Raw genomic sequence first — 24,595 nt, 5'->3', positions numbered from 1 at the left:
ACAACAGTAAACGAGACTGGCACAGCCCAGTCCTCATGCAATTGTGAGTCCGTTGGTTTGAGTCCTAATTCTGCCATTTGCTCTATAACCCTGCGCAAGCCATTTTATCTTTCTGAACTTTAGTACTTTTATCTATAAAATGAAGATTGGAATTCTTGCCTCACTGAGTTTTCCTGGTACATAGTTGGCGCTCAATAAATGGCAGCTATTCTTTTTACTATTTTCCAAGCCTTGAGCTTTCTTTTTTCTTCTCGCTGTGGAAATTGTCTGGTAAGCTACAAACTGTTGGTTCTTGAATGGGCTGGCTGCCCCAGATGTCCGAATCCCTTGGAAGGAACCTGGAGGAGTTGGCTGATGGGCTCCAGGTACATGCCAGGCTGTGGGCCGTGCTGAGCTTCCTAGTGACCTAGTCTGAGCTGCAGCTATATTCTGTTCTAATTTCTGTCTCTATATTCTTTGTAATTGGGCCACTCTCTTAGACAGCTGGAGCAATTAATGACCTTGAGAAATGATCCCAGCCCTGAATGCAGAATCCTGCTCTTTTGAAGTCAGTCACTTTCTTTGTGGGTCTAAACGTGTTCGTGTTTTCCCCTCTTGGGCATGTGCCGCCTCCTTCAGCTTTGATGCTGCCTCTGTAACAACAGGGTTTAGAATTATTAATTCCTCTGCACAGCAAGGTGCAGTTTTATTACACAAAAAGGGGGAAATATAATTGCTATCTTGAGTCATCATTTTCCGAAGGCTGAAAAGTGTAACCTTTAATTAATATTTCATCTACAGCCAGGGTGGGTAACTTCAACAGGGCCTAAAAATACTCCTGTCCCAGTGCATGGAGAGATCATGAACTGTGCGACATGGAGCCAGTGTGTGCTATTCAATTGTTGGCAATTATTTCTAAAATTAAAATGTTTAACCCATTAACCCGTAATAAACTAGGGGGAGAGCTTTGGAGATGCAACTCTTTATTGAGTAGGATAAATGTGCAAATTCCTGGCATAATTTGTCTCAGCCACCTGCATTGGAGGAGCCATCTCACCTGCCTGATAAATAAATTTGGGGCGCAGGGGCCTGGTGGGCCAGGAAGTCACTGATCAAAGCTTGGCTTCCAGGCTGTGGCTGTGTCCACCAGGCACTGTGCAGGCTGGACTTGGACTTCTACAGGTCACTGGGTTTAAGGGTGGGATGGGAAGCACTGTCTTTGGTGTTTTCCAGAGCGGGGCACTCGAGATGTTCAAAGTGCTTCCTGAGAGAGGGCCAAAGGGTGTTCCCTGGGAGACCTGGGAATCCAAGAGACATGTACTCTGGGGGCAGGAAGAGGGCAGGTGAGGACCTGGCTCAGGGTCTGGCAGGAGAGGGAAGGAGGGAGCCAGTCAAGGGCAGGAGGAAACAGAGTTGCGAATCATTTGGTGACCAACAGTGATTCTGGGTGACTTCCATCCCAGTCTTAGGGATTCCTCTGGATAGGATCATAGGGCTGACTCTGGCGAACGTACAAAAGTCCTTAGTCATACGCGTGTACATCAGCACAGCTTTTCATGGTACACGCATCATCTCACTGACAGGTGCTACCCGATCACACTAACAGCCCTCTGGAACCCGTGACCATGTGTTCACAACAGCAGCCATTACAGGGGTTTCCTGAGTTCTTGTCGTGAGCCTCTGTCTGCTCCATCTCATTGATCCTCCCAGCAACCCACAAGGAAGGAGAGGTTTCTTTACAGATGAGGAAACTGGGGTGTTGGGCTAAAGTTGTTGATTTGCCAGAGTCCCACAGCACTAGGTGAGTTGGGACAAGAACTCAGTGGCCTGCTGGGTAGTGAGGACTGTGCAGAATGGTCTGGGTTTGGGGACCCCTGTGGGGCACATGTGTGAGGCTTGCTGCTGTGATGTACTCGCTGGCCCTTCTGGATCTCTCTTGGCGTCCCTGGGAGTCCTCGCCCAAACCAAGGACCCATCCGTGTAAGAGGACAAATCGCTTTATCAACACCGTTGAGATGATTGAAAATCCTCCTGCTGGTAGGACCCTGAAGTTGCTGTGTTTCTGTGTTGGGCTTGTTGAGTCTCTCTTGAAAATAATATTGGCTAATGGGTTTATTGCCATTTTATTGATCACCAAGGGGATGGTCTCAATGGTTAACCATCTTGAGATTTCTAGACATGTTTGCCAGCCCTGGTGTCCTCAGGAATGCCCTCAGCAGGGAGAAAGGCTGCTGGGTGTGTAAATGGCCACCCCTTCCTCCCCCACTACCTGCCCCTCAAGACGTGGGAGGCTGGAGAGGAGCAATTAATTTGATTTTTTTTTTCTCTTTGGAGAGAAGAGTGCTCTGTGCCATGTACCAGGAAGCAGGGAAGGACAGGTGTGCTGACCACAGCTCATCCGCAATTCTCATGCTTTAGCTCACTTGATCTCACAGCAGCCCTGCTGGCCGGTGTTCCTATCTCTCCCATTTTATACTAGGAGAAACTGAGTCCTTCAAGATGGGGCACAAGCCAGGGCACTCTGGTCAGTACGGAGAGCCAGGATTGGGAGTCTGGGGGAGCTGACCTCCAGGACAGGGAGTGGCTCTTGGTCCCTCCGACCAACACTGGGACCTTGCTCTCCTCACTGTGTTTTTGTGGCCTGCTTCTACCTGCTCCAATCCAGCTCATAAAACCACTTCTAAGAGGTTTAACAAGAGTCACTTCATTTTATTTTTCTCCCTTACTCATTCCTTTTTAAAAATTATAAAGCAATACTTGCTTACAAAACGTTTAAGGAGTTTTCTTCCCTAATCATCTCTCAGAAGTAACCACGATTAATAACTTGGTGTATAGTGTTCTTCTATGCAAATAGGAATCTTTAAAGATATGTAGAGATATCTATACACATGTGACTTTTTATTGATGAGCACATATAAGCATATATGTCACAGCAACGTTTGTAAAGGTCAAAGACTGGAAATACATGTCCCTCAAAAGGGATTCAGTAGAATAGATTATGATGCAGACATTTAATAGAATTATTGTTTGGTCATTAAGAAAATGAGGTAGCTCTCTGTACAGATGTGAGAACTCCTTACAACACATCGTTAAATAAAACATTGTATGCACATTGTCAGCTCACTTAATTTCCATCACAGCTTCACACAGAGGCAGATGCCACACGAGCCACGCACCCAGACGCAGAGCCAGATTCCCTGCATGGACTGGACGGGAGTTTCCCAGCTGGAGTTCTCTGGGCCCAGCTGCCTGTGACATGGGGTTGGGGGTGCTCCAGAAAGTTATGGCCACCTCTGGAGGAAGTGACTTGTGGCTGACTGCTCAAGGGGAAGTCCTGCGGCGGTGGAGTTGTCAGCATTCATTCAAATAAGGTAAGTGCTTCGGCAGGGACGAGGGAGGGGCTGAAAGGCTGGGGGTGACTGCGATGACCTCAAGCTTGAACTGAAACCTTTGGAAGGGCATTGTATTCGAACTGTTTAGATGATTGCACGGAATCATCTCATTTTTACATCAGCAGAAGCCTAGGCTCAGAGAGGTGAAGTGATTTTGTCTGAGGTCACACAGCACGGTAGTGATTGGGCTGGGTCTGAGGGCCTCTCTGGGGGTGCATCTGAAGTCTCTGTGCCTCAGGGAAGCGGGAGGAGTGGAGACTGGGGCTGTGGCCAGGCTCTTCCTAGCCTTCCTAGGTGTCTATCTCCTCTTCAGTGTCATCTCAACTTTCCTTTCCCTCTGTTTCTTCCTCCTCTGCCTACAACACTCTTAGTTTGTTCTAAATGTCCCCTTGTCAGAGCTGAGGAACTTGAGGTGACATGCTGAAGACCCTGGGTGAGGATCCTGGTTTGACGCATTTTTCTTGGAACCCTTGGATGTTCCTGGGGTGTAAGTGTGTGTAGGGTGTGAGTGTGTTGTATGTGTGCCCATGTGTGCTTTGTGTGTGTGGTTTGGTTCTGTGGTACGTGAATGTGTGTGCATGCACATGTGTGGTGTGAGTGTATGGAGTGTGTGCACAATGAGTATGGTGTGTGTGCATGCATGTGTAGTGTGCACGTATGTGTGTGAATGTGCGGTATGTGCATCTGTGCACATGTGCAGGGTGTAGCTGGTGTGTGCTCACTTGTTTGTGATGTGTGCATATGTGCACATGTGTTCATGCATGTGTGTACTTGTGTGGTGTATGCCTGTGTGTGCCCATGCATGCATGTGTGTGCATATGTGTGTGCAAGAGGAAACATGGTGACTTTGCCACAGCAGTGTTTAGCTGACCCCAGTGCAGGAGCTGCCCTTACCGTCTGTGTCCCCCTTTTCGGCAACCCCAGCGGGAGTTCTGCCTCATGCCATACGCGGGTCCAGTCCTGCAGAGCCTGGACTCTGGGTTAAGAGAGGTAAGCGCTCAGAAATAGTAAACCACTGTTTTCTTGCCGGCTGTTTGCCCTTATTAATTCAGGTAGCAATTACCCATTCTGAATATTTGGCAACTAATTAGTTTTCCCATGGAGATGGCAGAATGAGGAATGCTCTGCTTTGACCTGATCCACTTTCTCAGTTCCCGGGGGTGGGGGTAGGGGCCTGGAAGAGGGAGGGCGTGGAGCGCAGAAGTGAGAGCTACAGAGAAGTCTGCTCAAAGCCCGAGATGCCCTTTAGCTGCCGGGGTCTTGGCTACAAATCTTTAGGAGGATAAAAATAACCCACCCGATGTTGGTTTTGTTGGGGCTTTCATGTCACAGGCCCATTTCCTCTGTGGGTGCAGCTCCTGGCAGTGTGCCGGGTAACGGAGGAGGTGCTGTCAGCCCAGACTCAGGGCTGCTTTCCAACCAAAGCACCTCCTTTTTGGGAACCCTGATTTGGACTCGGGATCCATAGGAGACTGGAACCTGGACCGCAGGGACCCGATGCTCAGGGCGAGGGCACCCCTCAGACCCCAAGAGACTGGGGCCTGTGGAACACACAATCCGGGGGACAGGTTGGAAGAGACACTCAGATGACCGTCTGGCCAAGCTCAGCTGATCGTTTCTTATCAGCCGCTAAGCCCCTTGGCCAACATCTGGCCTATATTTGCCTTTTTAGCTCCTGAGCTTTCTGTTACTGGGAAGAGTTGTCAGTGACATGATCTGGTTCCCAGAGGCACCTCTGAGAAAGGGTTCTTACAGATAGGAGGGTGCATGGATCAAGGCCAGCTCCATCCAGCAGCCTCCTGCATTGGAACAGCCCTCGGGCGGGAATCTATTTTGGGGACGTGGTAGAAGGATGAGTCAATCCATCACACTGCTTGCTATACCTTTTCTGGTGGCGGTGAGGGGGCTCAGACTACTGTGGGGAGTGGATGCAGTTCAGGGCGCCATAGACCAGCCCGCTGGTGGGGGAAGCTGCCTCCAGACGCCTCCCCGCACACTGTGTCCGCAGGGACGCAGCCTGTGAGTCACAGGCCTGCCTTCTGCCCCGCATGGTCATGCATTTGTGTCTGTGAAAGGTGCTCTTTGCCTGATGGGGGCTGGGAGGCCTCCAGGCCGATGTCCCTACCCATAGCCTTGTCTTAGCTGTGGGCAAGACCGGCTGCCCGCTTTCCTCCTTGGACACAGGTCCTCTTCAGAACCTGGGGTGGGCATCAGCATTCTCAGACTGGCACCGGCTGGCTGCATGCCCCCTCCCGCTTCTGTGTCCCTGACACTCAGCACGCGCCGGTCCGTCTGCACACGGCTGGGGCCGGCTCCAGTCAGCTGCACACAGTTTGCCCAGCTCACCTGCTTATTATAATTCAAGGCCAGGGCCCTGCCTCCTGTGTGTCTGGGGTTTCCCCAGGGCCTAGCGTTTGCTCTGGCTACCGGCCCTGGCCGGTGGCTGATGCCGGGTCACATGTTCAGGCTGGTTTCCCTAAACTGCGGCAGCTGCAGTTCCTGTACAGATAGGCTCAGCGAAAGTGCCAGAGCCTTGGGTTCAGACCTGGCTGAGTCCTGGTTCTGCCAGTTGTGTGTGACTTTGGGCAAATTCTTTCAGCTCCAGAAGCCTCGCTTTCCTGGTGATTGCTGTATTTTTGGGGTAGACTACACGCATATTTGTCATTAGAGCCACATGCTCCAGTCCCCAGCGATGTGAAGGGGCTTCAGGGAAGAGAGTGTGCGGAGGTGACCTTTGTAGTTTGCAGCTGGACGAGTGGCCTTGGGCCTCCTTACTCCCTCACGTGTCTGTGGGGTGAGCAGGCGTCACTCCTTCCTGCCTGGAGCTGAGAGAGTTCTGCTTCGGCTGGGAATGACCGGCTTAGAGCTGAGGTCGGGGTGACACCCAGGTGTTTTCCAGGTCACCCAAGGGACAGGGTTGAAACAAGCGCCATCATAGAATTCCCAGGCTGGGACGTGAAGTGGCTTTGAGGCGCAGACCAGCTGTCTTGCGACCTAGGCCTCCGCTTGCTTCCTCCAGGCCACACCTGACCTCGGCCTAGGAGTGAGCTCAAAGCTGCACACACAATCCCTTCAGCTGGCTTGGGAAATGCAAAAACACCAGGTGCAGGGCTGTCGGTTAGAGTTTCCATTTACATTACCTGGGGCTTTTCTGTCCAGCTCACCCTTCCCCCACCGCCTTGCACAGACCTTCACCCCCACAAGCCCAGGGGGTGGCGGTTCTTCCCAGGCAGGTCACCTGTGGAATGTGAGCACCAGGCAGGCCTGGCCTCCTGCTGCAGGCAGGACACACAGCTTCTGCTGGGGACCTGGCTCTGGCTGGGGAATTTTGACCTGCAAAAGGCAGACAGCCATGGAGGCCGGGATCCTTGGTCCAAACCCCTCATTACCTGGGTGGCCCTGGGCAAGTCAAACCACCTCCGATTTCTCCACCGCACATGGGGATACGAGTACTTCCTTGGAGGCTAGTGGTGGGGGTTAAATAAGCAAAGGATAAGAGAGGGGCTGGAACGGTGGCGCTTGACAGTGGTGGCTGATATAATCATCAGCCCAGCGTTCAGTGCAGGCTCTCTGCCTCTGGCTTTGCGGAGTTGGCACAAGTATCACCTCATGGAAATGGCACAACACACTCATGATGTAGACATTATTCTTCCTGTTCTTTCCATTTTGCCAGTGAGGAAACTGAGGCGCAGAGAAGTGAAATAACATGCCCAACCCGACGTTGGAATCTGGGCGTGCTGACTTCCAGAACTGTGCTGATGGACTCTGGGCGTGCTGACTTCCAGCACTGTGCTGAAGCTGTTCCTCTCCCTCTGCTCCCTCAGTGGCCCTGGACGCCCCTGTGGGTCCCAGGCAGCTGGCATGACCCGCACGCAGAGCCTCGCTGTGGTTAGCATCGAGCCCTGGGGAGGCCAGCTCCAGACCCCGCTGCTCTATTTGCAGGTGGGCTGGGGCGGGGGAGGTTGGCGGGGGAGGGGTGTGGGCTCCCAAGCCAGATACACCTGGCTGTGCTTCCCAGCTGTGACATTTACAACTGAGGATTTTGATTTTTGTCACTAGTAAGGGTACGGTCAAGAGAAGCCACTGTGCTTAGGCTGTTAGCTTCCCATCCTTGGGCGTACCCAGGTTCCCCCGCTGTGAGCCTGGTTTCCTTCTACGCTTTCTTCGTTCAACAAACCTTTCTGGGAAGCTTTTCCCTGTCAATCTCTGGACTAATGAGCAAGACTCAGTCCTCACGCGTCTGTGGAGGGTGTGTGTGAGCGTATGTGTGTGCATGTATTTTGTGTGCATATGTGTTGCATGTGTGTGATATGTAATTCCAAAGACATAGGAGTAAAATAAGAACCATCCACAAAGGTCAGAGGAGGGAAGCAGCAAGGCGCTTCCCAGCAGTCCTTGAGTGCAGACACTCAGGAAATGTTTGTGGAATGAACAGGAGGAAATCAAAGGAGGCTTCCTAGAGGAGGTGGCATTTAAGCGGAGGCTCACAGCGTGAGTCCTGTTTTGATTACAGAGAGAGAGGCCGCTGTAGGAGCCAGGCTTAAAGACATGGAAATGCGGAGCCAGAGGCAGACAGCTCCCAAACTGCAGTCTAGCCAGGGGTCCAAGAGGCCTTGTTTTGTCACAGGCTGTGTGTTGGGGTTGGGGAGCAGCACAGGGTGAGTGAGTTCCTGGAGGAAAGTAATAAGGACCCATCTGTTTGTTCAACAAACATTTACTCGCTATGCACCCGGCCTAGTCTGCAGCTCAGTGAAGACCAGGATGAGGCTGTTGACGGAGCTGGCAGACTCGTGGAGGTGACTGACCCTGGAGCCACTTGGGGCCCCCACAGTGTCCCCGTGCTGGGGTGGGACTTCCGCAAGGCCCTGGGGGCCCTGAGCAGGGAGGGGAGACGGGAGGAGGAGGACCATCCACGAGGGGTCAGGAAGGAGGGCACCACGCGGCTGGGCGTCCAGGTTATGCGGGTGCTGCTGGGAGAGGTGAGGGAGGCCATGTGCACAATCTGTGGGGCCTCGATGTGGGGAGGAGAGTCTGTCGGCGTGGGGCAGCTGCTGGCAGATGGCAGAGGCTGGGCACTTGCCTTTTAGGGCAGCGGTGCTCATGGCGCATTGAGCTCAAGTTACCTGGGGAAAGTGCAGATTCCGGGTCCTACCCCCCTGAGACGGAGTCAGTGGGGGCCTGGGGATGTGGATTTTAGTTTTGTGGGTGTGTTTTTGGCACCCTAGGGAATTCTGATGTTGGTTATTTGCTTAGTAGCCTGGGCAACAAGAGCAAAACTCCATCTCAAAACAAGGAATACCTCTTTAGAAGCACTTCAGGCATCAAAGCTAGAAATTCTCTGAAGTCCATGATGCTGTTGCTTCTGCCTAGAACCCAGAGGCCCCAGGTAGGAGACATGCAGGAGCATCACCGCAAACCTGGAGTTCCCACCTTTGTCAGTCTGCAGCCACCGCTTACTTCCTTTCAGGTCACTCCATTTCTTGTATTTCATCACCTCTCTCCTCATTCAAGAAAAGAGTTTCTGATGGCTTATAAAAATACCACAATATATGAACATGGCATAAATTAACAATGGGGTAAAAAGATGACAAAACAAAGGAGGGGTTGATGCAGATGGGGAAAAGCAAGACTGCTGCCTTGGCTGTCATTTCCTGTCCAGCTGCTGTCATTTCTTTTGGGGCATCTGGCTACTTTGTGGGCTGTGTGAAGGACTTGGGGTCAAGCTGCCAGGGCTCCTTCCCCGGCAGAAAACCTTGCATCTCTATAGAAACTACAGCTACCAAATCCACACTTGATTTGTTGAATGAAACGCTGTGCTTCTTAGTATGGGAGCAACGTCGAGGAAGTCTTGTCTGGCGACAGGAAGGGCTGTGTGCCCAATGTCGCCAGCGGGGTTTTGTGCCTGTGAATGCAGGCCCTGCGCTTGCTCGCTAAGCCACCCCTGAATGGTCAGCACCGGCTGCAGGACCAGTTGGCCTCTGTGCCTGACCCAAGGTTCCCAGGCCCTGGGGTCCCCAGGTGCCAAGTCATCGCAGAAGGGGTTTTCCAGGGGCCTAAGGGGGCCCAGAGGCCACCATGTTTTAGGGTGTTTGGTGGAAGGGGACTCAACCCCATTATGGTTACTGTGTGGTCTTTGGTGGACAGAGATGTGTGCTTTAAGAAGAGCTTCAGAGCAGTGGACTCCACTGGGACGGAGGCAGCTGAGGTTCTGGAATCTCTGTCTTGTAGATCTCTCCCTGCACACAATCTGCTTTCGTGTTCCTGATGGATTGTATCAAGAGTCAATGAGCTCCTACTTTGTGAAAGCAAAACAAACTAAATGCTATCAACCACGACAGCAGAGCCTCCACCTTTCCCAGGAGGGTGAGCCCACGTTGTGTTTTCATTTGTCAGAAATTTATCTGAGGAAGCCATTCCTGAAATCTGTTCTCATTTAGGCCTTTTTTTTTTTTTTTTTTTTTTTAAATAATGCAGTTGATTCTTTTCCCGTGAGTTCTTTTCTCCATGACTTAAATTTCCCCAGGAACTATTCAAATGCAGCATCTGGGGTTTTGTTTTTGTTTTTTGGTGAGGTCATGACTTTCTCTAAACAGTAATTATTAAACAAACCAAAGGGCAACCTTCTGTGAGGATGCTTTTACAAATATCGCCACTTTTACAATCAGGAATGGAGGTTACAAAGTGCAGGATTCTGAGTTCCAATAAATCTAGGGGAGTCGCCTGAGTCTTCCAGTTGGTTCCTGCCTCGTTCAGAAGATAGTTTCTCACATGGGAAATGGTCTTCAATGCCCTTCCCTCCTCTTCCTCTCTCCTAACTTGACTTTTCCAGGGCTTTCGTGTTTGGCTCCCATTGCAGGGTCGGGAATACCCTGGGCTTGGTGACCAGAGGGTGGTGAAGTCACCCTGCTCTGCTAGAAAAGGGATGAGTGCTGTGTTTTTGGCAGATGATCAAGGGCTCACCAGCCTGGTGGCTCATTTGCTGGGGGCCTGCAGGCTGCCAGGAGCACCATGAGGAGGACAGAGTGGAGTTGCAGCTGCCCACGTGCTGCAGAGGGGACACGGGGCGGGGGGTGTGCAGCATCTCAGGAAGGGCGCGGCGGGTGTGGCAGGTGCGTGGCGGGACCACGCCGTTCTGTCTGTTGTGGAACCCTCCATCCAGCATGAATTGAACAGAGAGGCAGGTATGGCAACTGAAAAGCAAGGGTGCTCCTAGGTGAGCACTGGGGCTAGTTTCCCGGCTGGCAATGGGTGGGGTGTGGTGGTCAGAGGAGTGGGGTTTGGGTTTGTGGCTGTGGCCTGGCTGCTGTGCTGGGAAAGGGTGATGGGAGCTTGACGGGAGGTGGCACCCACGTGGGAGAGGAGCTGGCATCATAGCCGTGCCCTCGGGGATTGGCTGCTTCACCACCCAGATTGGTGGGTTCTCCAGGGGGAGTGGTGAGTGGGAAAGTGCACTAGGAATAAAGCTCTTCCTTCCTCTCTGCCCTTCTCCTTCCCTTCTTTCCTTTCTCCCTCCCCACCACCCTCCTCTGTCTCCCTTTTGACCTCTCTCCTTCTCTACCCTTTTCACCCTCAAAGGGTGATCTGAGGGTCCCGGATGCTGGACTCATCTGGGGCTGGGTGTGCAGGGTGAAATATGATCCTGAGGACTTTCTGAATTGGGATCCCGGGAAGGGTTCCTGGGGGGCGCCCTGTTAATAGCACCTCTGTTGACACTGGATTGTGACAGCCACCGTTGGAAGGCACAGCGGCCTCTTCCCCTGAGTTAGAGAGTTACTGTGACTCCCCAGTCTCTGTCGAAGGCCATCTGTTACACGTTAGTGTCCTGTGAGATGAGCAGTGTATTGTCTGCTCCACCTTCTTGTCCTGTATTAGCCAGGGTTCTCCAGAGAACAGAACCAGCAACCTGTGTGTGTATATAGAGAGATTTATTTTAAGGATTTGACTTACATGATTATGGAGGCTGTTGAGTCCAACATCTGCAGGCTGGCCAGCAGGATGTGAATTGGGAAAGTTTGGGGCTGCAGTTCAAACCCAGAGGCCTGGCAGGATTCCTTCTTGCTCGGGGAAGGTTACTCTTTAGCCTCTTCAGGCCTTAACCTGATTGGGTGAGACCTACACACACGATGGAGGGTCACCTGCTTTACTCAAAGTCCCCTGATTTAAATATCAATCTCAGTCAAAGGCACCCTCACAGAAGCATCCAGAATAATGTTTAACCAAATATCTGGGAATAGTGACTCAGCCAGGTTGACGTATAAAATTAACCAACACAGCCCCTTCTGTCTTTCAAATATCCAGAGGGTTCTCTGGTTCTAGAAGACTGCCATAGGCAAGGTAGGGGTCTCAACCCTGTGGAACTACAGAAATGCATAAAGCCACATGAGTGAGCCGCAGTTCTTTCTGTCAATTAATCATTTGGCATAGAGTATCCATTTCGTGTCCATCATAGACAAGTGCAAGCCTTATATAATGTTACCAACATAGATCACACCTCCTCATCTTCCTTGATGTGAGTGTTTATTTTTCCATCAAACCTATCCATCTACTTCCTCCCTCCCTCCCTTTTTGCTGTTATTCAATCCATACTATTGGGCATCGAGCATATTCCAGGCACCAGGCCAAGCACTGGGCAATCAGAAATGGAGAAGACACATCCACTAGCAACAGTGAGCCCACAGGCCAAGAGGGCTGCAGGTGCAGAAGTCAGTCCACAGAAGGTTGGGGCCAGCAGCCCGCCTTTCCCCTCTCTGAGCTTCCTTAGCAATGCCAGGTCTTAACACACAGCCCACAACAGTCCTGGATTGTCCTGGGGACACCACATCTTTGTACCTGATGTACCTGTTCTTCTGTACAGAGGCACCATGTCCCTTTTCTTCAAGGTGCAGCCGAGGTGCAGAGCAGCAGCATCATCTGCAGCTGGTTAGAATGCAGATGCTCAGGCCCCACCCAGACTCACGAGTCAAATCTGCGTTTTCACCAAATCCAGCAGGTGATTCCTGCATGTGTACATCTGCTCCCTGCTTCCCTGGTCTTCATCCCCTGCAATACGCAGAAATATGTCCATGGAGAATTCCAGAAGAGTTGGCAGCCTGGTCACAGGGCTGCTCTGCGAGGTTGGAACGTGTTCCTAAGCCACACGGGGAGGTCCCCAGGCACCCTCTTCTCAGGCTTACGGGAGGCAGCCTGGAAGCCACTGGTGAAATGTGAGCTGGGAGTGTAAGTCTCTGCGCCTCCGCTGACTTCTGGAGGCATCCCGGGGAGGTACGTCACTCTTCCAAGACTGCTTTCTCCTCTATAAACAGGGATGATGAAAAAGAAACATCTTTCTTTCTGGGTTGTTGGGAACACAAGCAGATCCACAGCACATGGAGGGCCTGCCCTGAGCCAGGTGTGGCTGTGCCCTCATGATAGGCAGAAGGCCGCACTGGAGGCAGCTAGAGCTTTGGGACTGGGCCCCTCATCACCGACACAGGGACAGTGCTTGCTGCACAGACTGTCCCAAGGACTAAGTGAAATTCTGTGAGCAAAACACCCTGAACCGTAGCTGTTATTTTTATAACAATTGGCTGATGTAACTGCCCTAGTGCAGTGCCAGCCCTTGACTCATACCCAGAGACAGGTGGCGGCAGGTGGAGGAAGGGACCATTGTTGGCTGAAGCAGTGTCTTCTAGATTGTTCGCAGAGGCACCATTCACCCCAGGGTACTCAGGCCTAGATTTCTGAGAGTCCGTAAGAAGGTGCAGAAGTTAATGTGCCATGTTGCTAAGTGGATTTCTTTTAAAAGGTGTTCTCTTCTAAGGTAGCGACAGATGTGAGGGTTGCTATGGCAACAGGTGTCTGTTTTGGAGAGCACCACACAATAGGTGAGATGACTTACCAACAATTTATGGTCACGGAAGGTGAGCTTCCTCCCAGGAAATTTGAGTGAGGGATCACCTCCTCTGGGTTTATATTTTCAGAAGCTGGTTTTATTTTGTACCTTGGGAGATTGGGCAGGATGGGGAAGCCTTTGCATGGATTCAGAGCAGACTCCATGCACAGCATATGGTCAAAGGGTCAGAGTCTTTTCAAGAATTGAAGGGGATTAAAAAAGAACCTTGAAGAATTAGATGGTCTAAGATCCTCCGAGAACATTTCACTAGCCTGCGAATTTATTTGTAGCAAACAGCACTGCAATTTTGCAGGGTTAGGAGTAGAATCTGTAGTTGGCCACGACTTTATTCTTTCCATAGAACAAGTCTTCAGCGAATGCCTCCTGGGTACATTGAAGGTCATGTGCTGGGGGCGGGAGGACCAGGGTGGCATAGCAGGATATGAAGATGAATAAGACCTGGACTCTGCCCTTCAGAAGTCAGGGTGGGAGAGACAGACGGACACAGGCCGATTGTGGAGAGGCTTAAGCTGTTATGAACGTATAGCTGGGTGTAGTGGATGAGTTTGGAAAACTTGGCTGGGGATCATCCTCAGTGTGGGGTTGAGGAGTCTGAACTCTCTCCCACTGGAGACTTTTCTCCTGGGAATGAGATGTGGTCAGCCAGGCCCATCGTGGTTAGCAGGTAAGGGCAGCATGGAAGGGAGAGGACAGGCAGGGGGCTGGAGGACTCTGTCAGGGTGAAAGGTGACGGATGGGCACCAGTCCTCAGCCCTGCATGCAAGACTGACCAGATCCCAGCCAACAGCCTGGGCTCTGCTGGTTCCTCAAAGCCCTGAGAGTTTGCTGTCTCTTCTGGGCCTGGGTCAGGCTGGAGAGGTGGTTCCCTGCAATTCCCCCAGAGGGCTTCCAATCCTAGCCAGAGGGGAAGGCCCTCAGTGAAGCTCCTGGGTCCCAAGTTCTGGGCCAAAGCCCTCCTGTGCATCTGCCGAGCACCGTTCTCGTCCCAGACATTCCTCTCCAGGTGGGTCCCTGGGCCCCAATCAGCTCGGGCCAGCATCAGATTCCCGGGCCCTGCTCTCTAACCAGGCTGGCCCATCCTCGCCTGGAGCCACTGCCCAGAGACCCAGCATGGCCGGTGGATGAACCCCAGGGATGTAAGCCTTACTGGACTGAGATAGGAGAGCCAGGAGTAGGAGCAGAGGAGGATGTGCCCAGAACCTGCTGGAAGCAGCCTTCATCCGCAGGAGCCCGCTGGAAGCTCTGCTGCAGCACCTGGCGACCTCCGGCGCAATAGCCACATGACTAGACACAAGCTGAACCCTGAGCCAGGCAGGGAGCCAGACGGGCACCTCGAGCTGTGGATCCCTCGAGTCGGGCACCTCGAGCCCTGCCTGGGGAGGGCACAGGCGAGAGTGCACAGGAGGCAGGGCCAGAGGAGCTCTTCCCACCGTGGATTCTGCAACCTTCTCTGCTTCCCGCCCGTCTGCACTTGGGTGCACCAGTGGAGAGCCAGCCCTGGGGAACCATGGAGTGCCGGTCTGTTCTGGGCAGGGCATAGTCTCAGCCTGCACCCTGCCTTCCCCAGCCATAAAGTGGAGATAAATTGTACCTGTTTGGGCTGCCTCAGGTGATTTAATGCAAAAGATTTGTAAGCTCTAACTAGGATTCCATTCCATGGAATTTGAAGGATGAAACAAAAACATTTATTTCGTTCCAGAACATAAAATTGATACATGTTTTCCGCATACAATTTGGAAAATACACACAAAAAAGAGAAGATAGAACAACCCATTATGGCAGCACTCAGCGCAAACGCCATTCATATTTTGTAATATTAGCTGCCACTCTCTTCTCTATGTGAGGACACACGTCTCTACCTTTTATTTCCTTTGGTCCAGATGGTATCATAGTTTATGCACAGCTTTGAAAACATTTCTTTTCCATTTAACAACATCTTAGAAACATGTTTTCTTATCAATAAACCTTCGAATGTAACATCATTCATGGCTGCCTGTAATTGCATCCTGCGTATGGATCCCACATTTTGTTCAGTGGGTCCCTTCAGTGCTCATTTAGGTCGCTTCCGAATTGTGTTACTGTGAGCAGTAGTGCAATGACGGGTTTTGCTGAGTACCTCTGCCTTTTGCACTGGACGGTTTTAATAGAAGTCTTAGTGTAGGCAGAGTTGTCATTCTAGGGAAATGCATGCCCAGCTCTCCCTGTCGGCTCAGGCCCGACCTGCCCATGCTTCATGCTGAGCACGTGCTGGTCTTTGTCCTGGCATTTTCCGGGCTCTGTGTCTTTGCTTTGATTTTTCTGTCTCTCCGTCTTAAATGTGGAAAAAGGCGCCCCTGCTTCTGAGAACAGAGAGAACCAAGTGACAGGCCATGAATTTCCTGGTGCACCAGTGAACGGCCACTTCGCTTGCTGTCCGTGAGCTGATCATGAAGCCTGATGGTTTTTAACCTGGGCCAAGGTGCGGGTTGTCCCTGCCATTGTCCTGTGATGCTTTCTTCTCCAACACCAGCACTGAGCTCGCCTTCTGGGGCTTGTCTCCAGCTTGTCTCTGAACTTGTCTTCCGGGTCTATCTATTCCCCAGCGCAGCTGGCCTCCTAGCCACCGATTTCCCGGTCGCAGATGCAAAGACCCCCCCTGAGGGTGGAGGCCCTCCCTGAAGGTGGCCCCACCCCAGCAATGCCATTTTCTACCCAGCATTCAGGACTCCTTGAAGCAGAATTGTAGGGTGCACGCTGGTGCCTTCGAGGGACAGCCTTGAGTCTTCCCCTGTGAGTGTCGTGTCCCCACCAGGCAGAGGGAAGGAACAGGAACCACTGTCCACTGGACATCTGTTAGGACCTAGGTCTCGCCTGGGCACTCACATGCTGACAAATAAGTGTTGGCCTCAGATTTGGCTGCCTTGTCACACTGTGGTCACACACGTGCCAGGTGGACCATATGATGATGTGTCAGCAATTTCTAACCCACAGATCTAGATTCAGCAGCCCCTCCCACAGGTTTGGGAGGCATGTCACCCAGCACACAGCTCAGCACAGACAGACTTGGTTTGGATGACAATAGTGGGAACCATCACACAGCCAGCTGCATGGGGCCAGCAGGCAAATTTCTCTAGTCCAGGGTCTGGACTGGCTATGCAGGCTCAGCCACATCTCAAATCCTGCTCTCTGGAGCAGACTCCCATTAACCCTGTGCGTAGTACTGATGTATATGCCAGATGTCAGCTTATTATTACTGTTGGTATTCTACCATTTTATTGAGGCCTGACTGACATGTGAAAGCTGTCCATATTTGATGTATACAACTTGATGAGTTTGGAGCTAGGCATGCCTCCATCAAACCATAACCACGATCTACACTGTCAGCATTTCCACTGTCTCCAAGAGTGTCCTCCCTTCTTTATTTATTGTATCATGTTAAATATTTTTTGTGACAAGGCCGAGTGCAGTGGTTCACGCCTGTAATCCCAGCACTTTGGGAGGCCGAGGTGGACGGATCACGAGGTCAGGAGATCGAGACCATCCTGGCTAACACAATGAAACCCCGTCTCTACTAAAAGTACAAAAAATTAGCTGGGTGTGGTGGTGGGCGCCTGTAGTCCCAGCTACTCGGGAGGGTGAGGCAAGAGAATGGCGTGAACCCAGGAGGCGGAGCTTGCTGTGAGGCGAGATTGCACCACTGCACTCCAGCCTGGGCAAACAGTGCAAGACTCCATCTCAAAAAAAAAAATTTTTTTTTGTGACAAGGACACTTAACATAGAGCTATACTTTTAGTGAACATTTAAGTAGACAGTAAATATTGATAATGTCATATGAAACAATATGCAATACTGAACGATATTGATAATGACAGGCACTAAAGTGTACAGTAGATCTTTAGGTCTTATCCGCCACGCATAACTGAAACTTCGTGCCCTTTGACCAACCCCTCCCTGTTTCCCCACCCCCCAGTCCCTGGCAACCAACATGTTACTTTCTGCTTTTAGGAGTTGGACTCTTTCATTCATAGATTTTTTTCTGCTTACTGAGGTATCATTGACAAATAAATATTGTATACATTTAAGGTATACAACATGATGTTTGATAAATATATACATTGTGCAAGGGTTACCACAATCTAATTTACTTATCCATCACCTTCTGTAGTTAACTTTTGTGTGTATGTGGAGAACACTTAGGGTCTACTTACTATCTTAGCAAATCTCACCTATACAATACATTAACTCTAGTCACCATGCTGTACATCAGATCTCTAGAACTTATTCATTCCACATAACTGAAACTTTGCATGCTTTGGCTAACGTCTCTGCATTTCCTTCTCCTTCCAGCACCTGGTAACCACCATTCCACTTTCTGCTTCATTTCTGGCTTATTGCACTTAGCATGATATCCTTCAGGTTCATCCGTGTTGTCCCAAATGATAGGATTTCCTTCCTTTGTAAGGATGAATAACATTCCCTGCTGTGCATGTGTGTGTTTATCACCTCTTCTTTCTCCATTTGTCCATCAGTGGACGCTGAGGTTGTTTCCGTGTCTCTGCCATTGTGAATAATGCTAGAGTGAACATGGGAGTACACATATCTCTTCAATACCCTGATTTCAAGTCCTTTGAATGTATATCCACAAGTGGGATAACTGGATCCTGTGGTATTTCCATTTTTAACTTTTTGAGGAACTTCCATACTGTTTTCCATAGAGGCTACACCAATTTGCCTTCCTGCCTACGGTAACAGGGATCTCTCTTTTCTACATCCTTGCCAACACAACTTTTTTTTTTTTTTTTTTTTTTTTTTTTTGTAATAGCTGTCTTAACAGGTGTGAGGTGACATCACACTGTGGCTTTGCATTTCCCTGATTATTGGTGATGGTGGGCACTCTTTCATATACCTGTTGGTCATTTGTATATCCTCTTTGGAAAAATGTCTACTCAGATAATTTGCCTATTTTTAAATTGAGTTGTTTATTTATTTTGCTATTGAGCTGTAGGAGTTCCTTATATATTTTAGATATTAACCCCCATTATCAAATATATGGTTTGCAAATATTTTCTCCCATTTTCTTAGGTTGCTTTTTCATCTTGGTTATGGCTTCCTTTGTGGTGCAAAAGCCTTTCAGTTTGACATAATCCCACTTGTCTAATTTTGAGTCTTGCTCTATTTTTCTCGGTCTATAGTGTTAAGTCTGTTGTTTCCTCATTGATTTTCTGTCTGAGTGACCTATCTATTATTGATAGTATTGAATTATGCTGTTATTGTATTGTTGTCTGTTTCTTTCTTACGACCAACCTGGCCGACATGGTGAAATCCCACCTCTACTAAAAATACAAAAATTAGCCAGGTGTGGTGGCAGGCGCCTGTAATCCCAGCTACTTGGGAGGCTGAAGCAGGAGAATCGCTTGAACCCAGGAGGTGGAGGTTGCAGTGAGCTGAGATTGCGCCACCGTACTCCAGCCTGGGCGACAAGATCAAGACTTTGTCTCAAAAAAAAAAAAAAAATTTGTACATGTTTACTTTATAACTTTCGCTGCTATGATGTTGGGTATATATACATTTATAATTGCTGTATCTTCTTGTTGAATTGACCCTTTTATCATTATGTAATACCTTCTCTGTCCCTTATGACAGTTTTTGACTTAATGTCCATTTTGTGTCATATAAATATAGCTACCCCTGCTTTCTTTTGCTTACCATTTACATGGAATATCTTTTTTCCATCGCTTCACTTTCAGCTTCTGTATGTCGTTAAATCTAAAATGAATCTCCTATAGGTGGTATATAGTTGGATCTTGTTTATTATATTCATGTATTCAGACTACATCTTCTGATTAGTGATTTTAATCCATTTATATTAAAGTAATTATTTATAGCTAAGTACTTACTATGACCATTTTAAAAATTGTTTTCTGTTTTGTAGTTCTTTTGATTCCTTCTTTCTCTCATGTTGTGTATCTTGGTGATTTGATGATTTTTTTTGGTCATGGTATAGTATATTTATCTTTATTGTATCTACCATAGGTTTTTTTCTTGTGGTTATCATGAGGTTTGCATAACATTTTTTATATTTATAATAGTCTGGTTTAAGCTGATAACAACTTCAATTACATACAAATGCTGTACACTTTTACTGCTCCCCTCCTTCACTTTATGCTATTGATGTCAAAATTTAGTTTACATTGTGCATTCATTAATAAATGTTTATGGTTATAGCTATTCTTTAGACTTTTGTCTGTTATCTTTTAGACTTGGATTAAAAATGATTAAGCAGGCTGGACGTGGTGGCTCATGCCTGTAATCCCAGCACTTTGGGAGGCTGAGGCAGGCGGATCATGAGGTCAGGAGTTAGAGACCAGCCTGGCCAATATGGTGAAACCCTGCCTCTACTAAAAATACAAAAATTAGCTGGACGTGGTGGCACATGCCTGTAGTCCCAACTACTTGGGAGGCTGAGGCAGAAGAATCGCTTGAACCTGGGAGGCAGAGGTTGGAGTGAGCGGAGATTGCGCCACTGCACTCCAGCCTGGGAGACAGAGTGACATTCCATCTCAAAAAAAAAAAAAAAAGATTAAGCACCACAATTACAGTATTGCGTTATTCTGTATTTCCGTATTTATTTACATAGACCAGTGAGATTTATACTTCCGTGAGCTTCTGTGTTGCTGTTTAGTGTCCTTTCAATGTGAAGAAGGGTCTGTAGGATTTACTGCAAGGCAGGTCTAGTGGTGACAATCTCTCAGTTTCGTTTGGGAAAGCCTTTATCTTGCCTTCATTTTTAAAGGACAGTTTTTTTTTTTTTTTCGTTTTACTTTCAGCACTTTGGAAATGTCATAACACTTTCTCTCCTAGCCCACAGTTTCTGCTGGAAGTCTGCTGACAGTCTTGTGGAGGTTGACCTGTATGTGAAGAGTTGGCTTTCTCTTACTGTTTTCAAAATTCTCTTTGTCTTTGACTTTTGACAATTTACATACAGATAGTCCCTGACTTACAATGGTTTTACTTACAATGTTTAACTTTAGATGGTGCAAAAGCGATATGCTATGCATTTAGTAGAAACCATACTTCAAATTTTGAAATTTGATTTTTCCTGGGCTAGCGATATGTGGTGGGATACACACTCCTCGTGCTGGGCAGTGGCAACAAGCTGCAGCTCCCAGGTAGGCACTCGGTCGTGAGGGCAAACAACCGATACCCTGCCGTTTTGACTTACGATATTTTCAACTTACCACAGGGTTCCTGGGACATAAGCCCATCATACGTGGAGGAGCATCTGTGTAATGTGTCTCAGTACAGACCTCTTAGGGTCAAGGTATGTGGTACCCTTTGGGCTTTATAAATATGGATGTGAGAATTTCCTGCTTGAGGGTGTCCAATGAGAAGTCCCACAGGCTGGCTTTCTTCCCTCTTTTTAATTCTTCTGTGTGTTTTCTTCTCTGATTGGTTAACTTAAAATGACCTGTCTTTGAGTTTGCTGATTCTTTCTTTTACTTAGTCTAGTCTGCCCTTGATGCTCTTCCAGTCCTGCAGAGCTGAGCTGGGTGCTGAGATCCTCTCCAGCTGCTGAGATCTGTGTTTTGCCTGCAAGCGGGTATGGAGTGTCATCTGTAGGCGCTTGTGAGGTAGTGACTGCAGAGGTGCATGTGGGCTGACTTCTGGGGTCTGTGGGTAGGCCAGTTGGCTGGTGGGGTCTACAGATAGGCTGGTTGGTGGGCGGGGGCGTCCACAGCTGGCACAGCTGGCAGGCCAGCTTGTGGGGTCTATGGGCTGGTTGTTGGTATCTGCGTGCCAGTTGCTGTGAGCACCAGCCCCTTTTCTTTATTCTTAGTTGACCCCAGGTGATCGAGCCATGCCAATTTCCTCACTGTTTTGGGCTAGGTGCTAGAGAAGTGGGCCTCCTGGGAAGTGCCCTGAAAGGTTAGGGAAGCTGGATGCTCACTTGGCTCTCTCTTTCCCTCATGGGAAAAATTGTAGGCCAAGGGCATCTCTCAGTGCTTAGCTGTGCCAGCTTGGGGAAGGGGTGATGTGGGTGAAGTGAAACTACTCTTCTTTCCCTTTCCATTGGGACTGTTCTTGTATTTTGTGCCTCACCAGGGTGCGGGGACCTTTCAACTGGATTCTGGAACTCTCCTAAAAATATTTTTATCCATGAATGCTTGTTAAATCCATGTGTCTGTGAGGAGACAAGGGCCAGGACCTCTTATTCTGATACCTTGCTGTTGTCACTCTTCTTTATAAGGAGAAATCCATCTGTCAGAGGGTTTGGAGAGCTGAATCCTCTGGTTTCCCTATTCTGTTTGGGGAAGTCTACCTGGCAGACTTCTTTGGCTGCCTAGTGAGTGTGGAATCAAAGTCAGGGAGCAGGTGGTTTGGTTTGAATGCTTACTAACTTCAGGCACTCGTGCACTCATCTCCTGTCTCTATAGTGAGGTGGGCCTGTCACTGAGACTGGAGAATTACAATTCATTCCTCAGACGGATCTGATTTTCTTCTAGATCCCTATGGGTTTCCATGGGTGTGCATTTCCCATTCTAAAGAATAGCGTTTTTACTTATTTATGCCAATTTCAGAGGGGCTGCCTTTACTTTCTTCATATTTCACATTTATCGGTGGATGGTCTGGTCCCAGGTAAATGGTGTTTCCTGTGCAATTCCAGCTTCTCAGCACCCCGTGAAGAAGGACTCTTTGGGGTGCCACTGAATTCACATCTGCTTCTTGGTAGTTCTTCCTTTTCCGGGATTGGTTTTCGGTTTCCTTTTTTTCCCCTAGCGTCTCATACGTCGCTCAGTCTGTAGGAAGGCACTACAAAGGCCTTAGCTGGAGATTTTGCTGTTCTGCTCTAGAAAAGGGCTGTGACATCAGCATGAGCGATTTTAGGGTGCAAATTTGCAGGTCCTGGAACTTATGGACTTTTACGTTCATTTTTAAACATGAAAATATGAAATTTTAAATACAAAATTAGGTATAAAATGAAATTCAGAAAGGGCCTAGGCCAGTGAGGGGCCCGAAGCTTAGCTTCATGAAGTGCAGGGAAACTTGGCTGCTGGCAAGCATTCTGCACAGGTGGGGTTAGGCTTGGGCTCCAGAGGACCCAGGATTATGCATCATGGACCCTCACAAAGAAGACTTAAAGGTTCTTGTGCCTAAACTGAAAAGCCTCTAATTGATGATACTCACACAGATAATTCATGAACATGCTCTCCTACCTATAAATGAAGAAACAATGCAGAGGAGCATAGAGCGAAAAGGGAAATGCTTCCTCTAATTATGATCACCCGACCTGCTTTCTCCCATCAACAATCCCTGTGAACAATTCAGAGCGTCTCTCGCAGGCATTTTTCTTAACCTCTAAAAAGATATATGCACATTTACCTCATTATTTTTAAATGATACATAGTAATCTATAATATGTCTGCTCGAAGTTTATTTGAACAATCACTTATCGATAAGTATTCAGGTTTATTTCAGTTGGTTGCTTTTACATGGTGGCAGTTACCATTATTTTACCTACATATGGGCATATGGGAATATTTTCATGACATAGACAACTGGGAATTTCTCACTAGGTAAAAAAGTGTGAAGATTAAAATTTTGTTAGATTTAATGTTGTCCTTTGAAAAGACTACCACAATTTACACTCCTATCAATAATATAATAGTACATCTTTTATATATTCTTATTAATATAACTTTTCAGCACTATAATGGGTAAAATATATTTTTGAGATTTTTGAATTTTTTTTTGATATGGATGTGCTTCAGTGCTAATAAAGTTTGACATCTTTTTTATTTTTATTTTAATTTTTTAATTTTTTAATTTCTTTTGAGACAGAGTCTTGCTCTGTCACCCAGCCTGGAGTGCTGTGGTGTGATCTCGGCTCGCTGCAAGCTCAGCCTCCCAGGTTCATGCCATTCTCCTACCTCAGCCTTCTGAGTAGCTGGGACTACAGGTGCCCGCCACCATGCCCGGCTAATTTTTTGTGTGTTTTTAGTAGAGATGGTGTTTCACCTTGTTAGCGAGGATGGTCTCGATCTCCTGATGTCGTGATCTGCCCACCTTGGCCTCCCAAAGTGTTGGGATTACAGGCGTGAGCCACCGCGCCTGGCCGACATCTTTGTTATATGTTTACTGTTCATTTGTATTTTTTGTCTGTGAATTATCTGCTCATATTCATTCCTTTGTTTTCTTTGGAATTGCTGGTCCTTTTGAATGTGTAGGTGCTCTTCCACACTGCGGATGTTATCCGTGCTGCGTATCCTTTCTGCCTTTCTGCAAGTTAGCTTTAAACTTTGTTTATGATGCCTTTGGTCATAACATTTTTATATTTATGTGACCAAGCTTGTCAATCTTTTTCTTATTTCATCTGTGATTTTTTTTTTTTTTTTTGCTGGTAAAGAGGGAGTAACACTTATGAAGCACTTTTCCATCCCTAGATTTAAAAAATGCTCTTATATATTTATTTTAATAATTGTATAATTAAAGTGTTTATGAATCCATTTAAAATTTATTTTTAAATATTTTAAAATTATAATTTAAAATATTTACAATAATATTTTATACTTTATAATGTTTATATATTGTATAATATTTATTACAATTTAGATTATTTTAAAAATGATTTCTAAGTCTTTCATTTTTTTGAAAGGTTGATATTTGTTCAGTGATTAGAAACATCTACTGTTCCGGTTTTCTATTGCTACAGAACATACGCCTCTAGACTTAGTGGCATGGAACAATCACAACTTGATTCTGCTTATGAACTCCAAAGTCTGGGAATTTAGGCAGAATGGGGATGGTCTGACTCTGCTCCACCATGTCCGGGGCCTCAGCTAGGAAGAGTTGAGTGGCTGGGGTGGTGTGAACAGTGGGGGACTGGGATCATCTAAGGGCTTTTCACTGACATGTTTGGGTACCTGACCTTGGATGACTCAAAAGTTGGGCTCAGCTGGGAATAGTCCTTGGAGCACCTAACTTGGCCTCTGCATGGCTTGGGCTTCCTTACAGTATGGAGGCCTCAGAGTGGTCTGGATTGTTCGTGAAAGCTCGGGACACCAGGAGCCAGTGTTGCAACAGAACAGGGAAGAACCTGCATGGCCTTTTGTGACCTCACCTTGGAAGTCAAACGTGTCACTTCCATTGGTGGACAGTCACGTGTCCACCCAGATTCAAACAGAGGGCACATAAACCCCACTTCTCAATGGGAGAAATGTCAAATAATTTGTGGACATGTTTTAAAGCTACTTCAGCCTCCCTTATCATATATTAAATTTCCATTTATAATGGATCTGTTTGTAGACTCTAACATATCCCAGTGGTCTATTTGTTTAAGCCTACTCCAACATCA

General features: G+C 48.2%; 1 long non-coding RNA gene across 10 annotated transcripts in view; it reads left to right on the top strand.

Annotated features, from left to right (window-relative positions):
* Positions 1-24,595, top strand: part of LOC103220861 (uncharacterized) — a 246,582-nt gene that overhangs the window by 1,363 nt on the left and 220,624 nt on the right. For 4 of the 10 annotated variants that reach the window (XR_012095191.1, XR_012095192.1, XR_012095197.1 and 1 more), the window contains exons 2-4: positions 3,120-3,350; positions 7,045-7,313; positions 20,486-20,563. This is a non-coding gene — a long non-coding RNA (uncharacterized lncRNA). The remainder of the gene's footprint in view (positions 1-3,119; positions 3,351-7,044; positions 7,314-20,485; positions 20,564-24,595) is intronic. The other 6 variants (XR_012095193.1, XR_012095194.1, XR_012095196.1 and 3 more) reach the window with 3 other exon arrangements.

Source organism: Chlorocebus sabaeus, chromosome 14 (genome assembly GCF_047675955.1).
Source record: "Chlorocebus sabaeus isolate Y175 chromosome 14, mChlSab1.0.hap1, whole genome shotgun sequence".
NCBI classification, from domain to species: domain Eukaryota; kingdom Metazoa; phylum Chordata; class Mammalia; order Primates; family Cercopithecidae; genus Chlorocebus; species Chlorocebus sabaeus.
The sequence above is the reverse complement of the archived record's forward strand: the minus strand, read 5'-3'. Positions and strand labels throughout refer to the sequence as shown.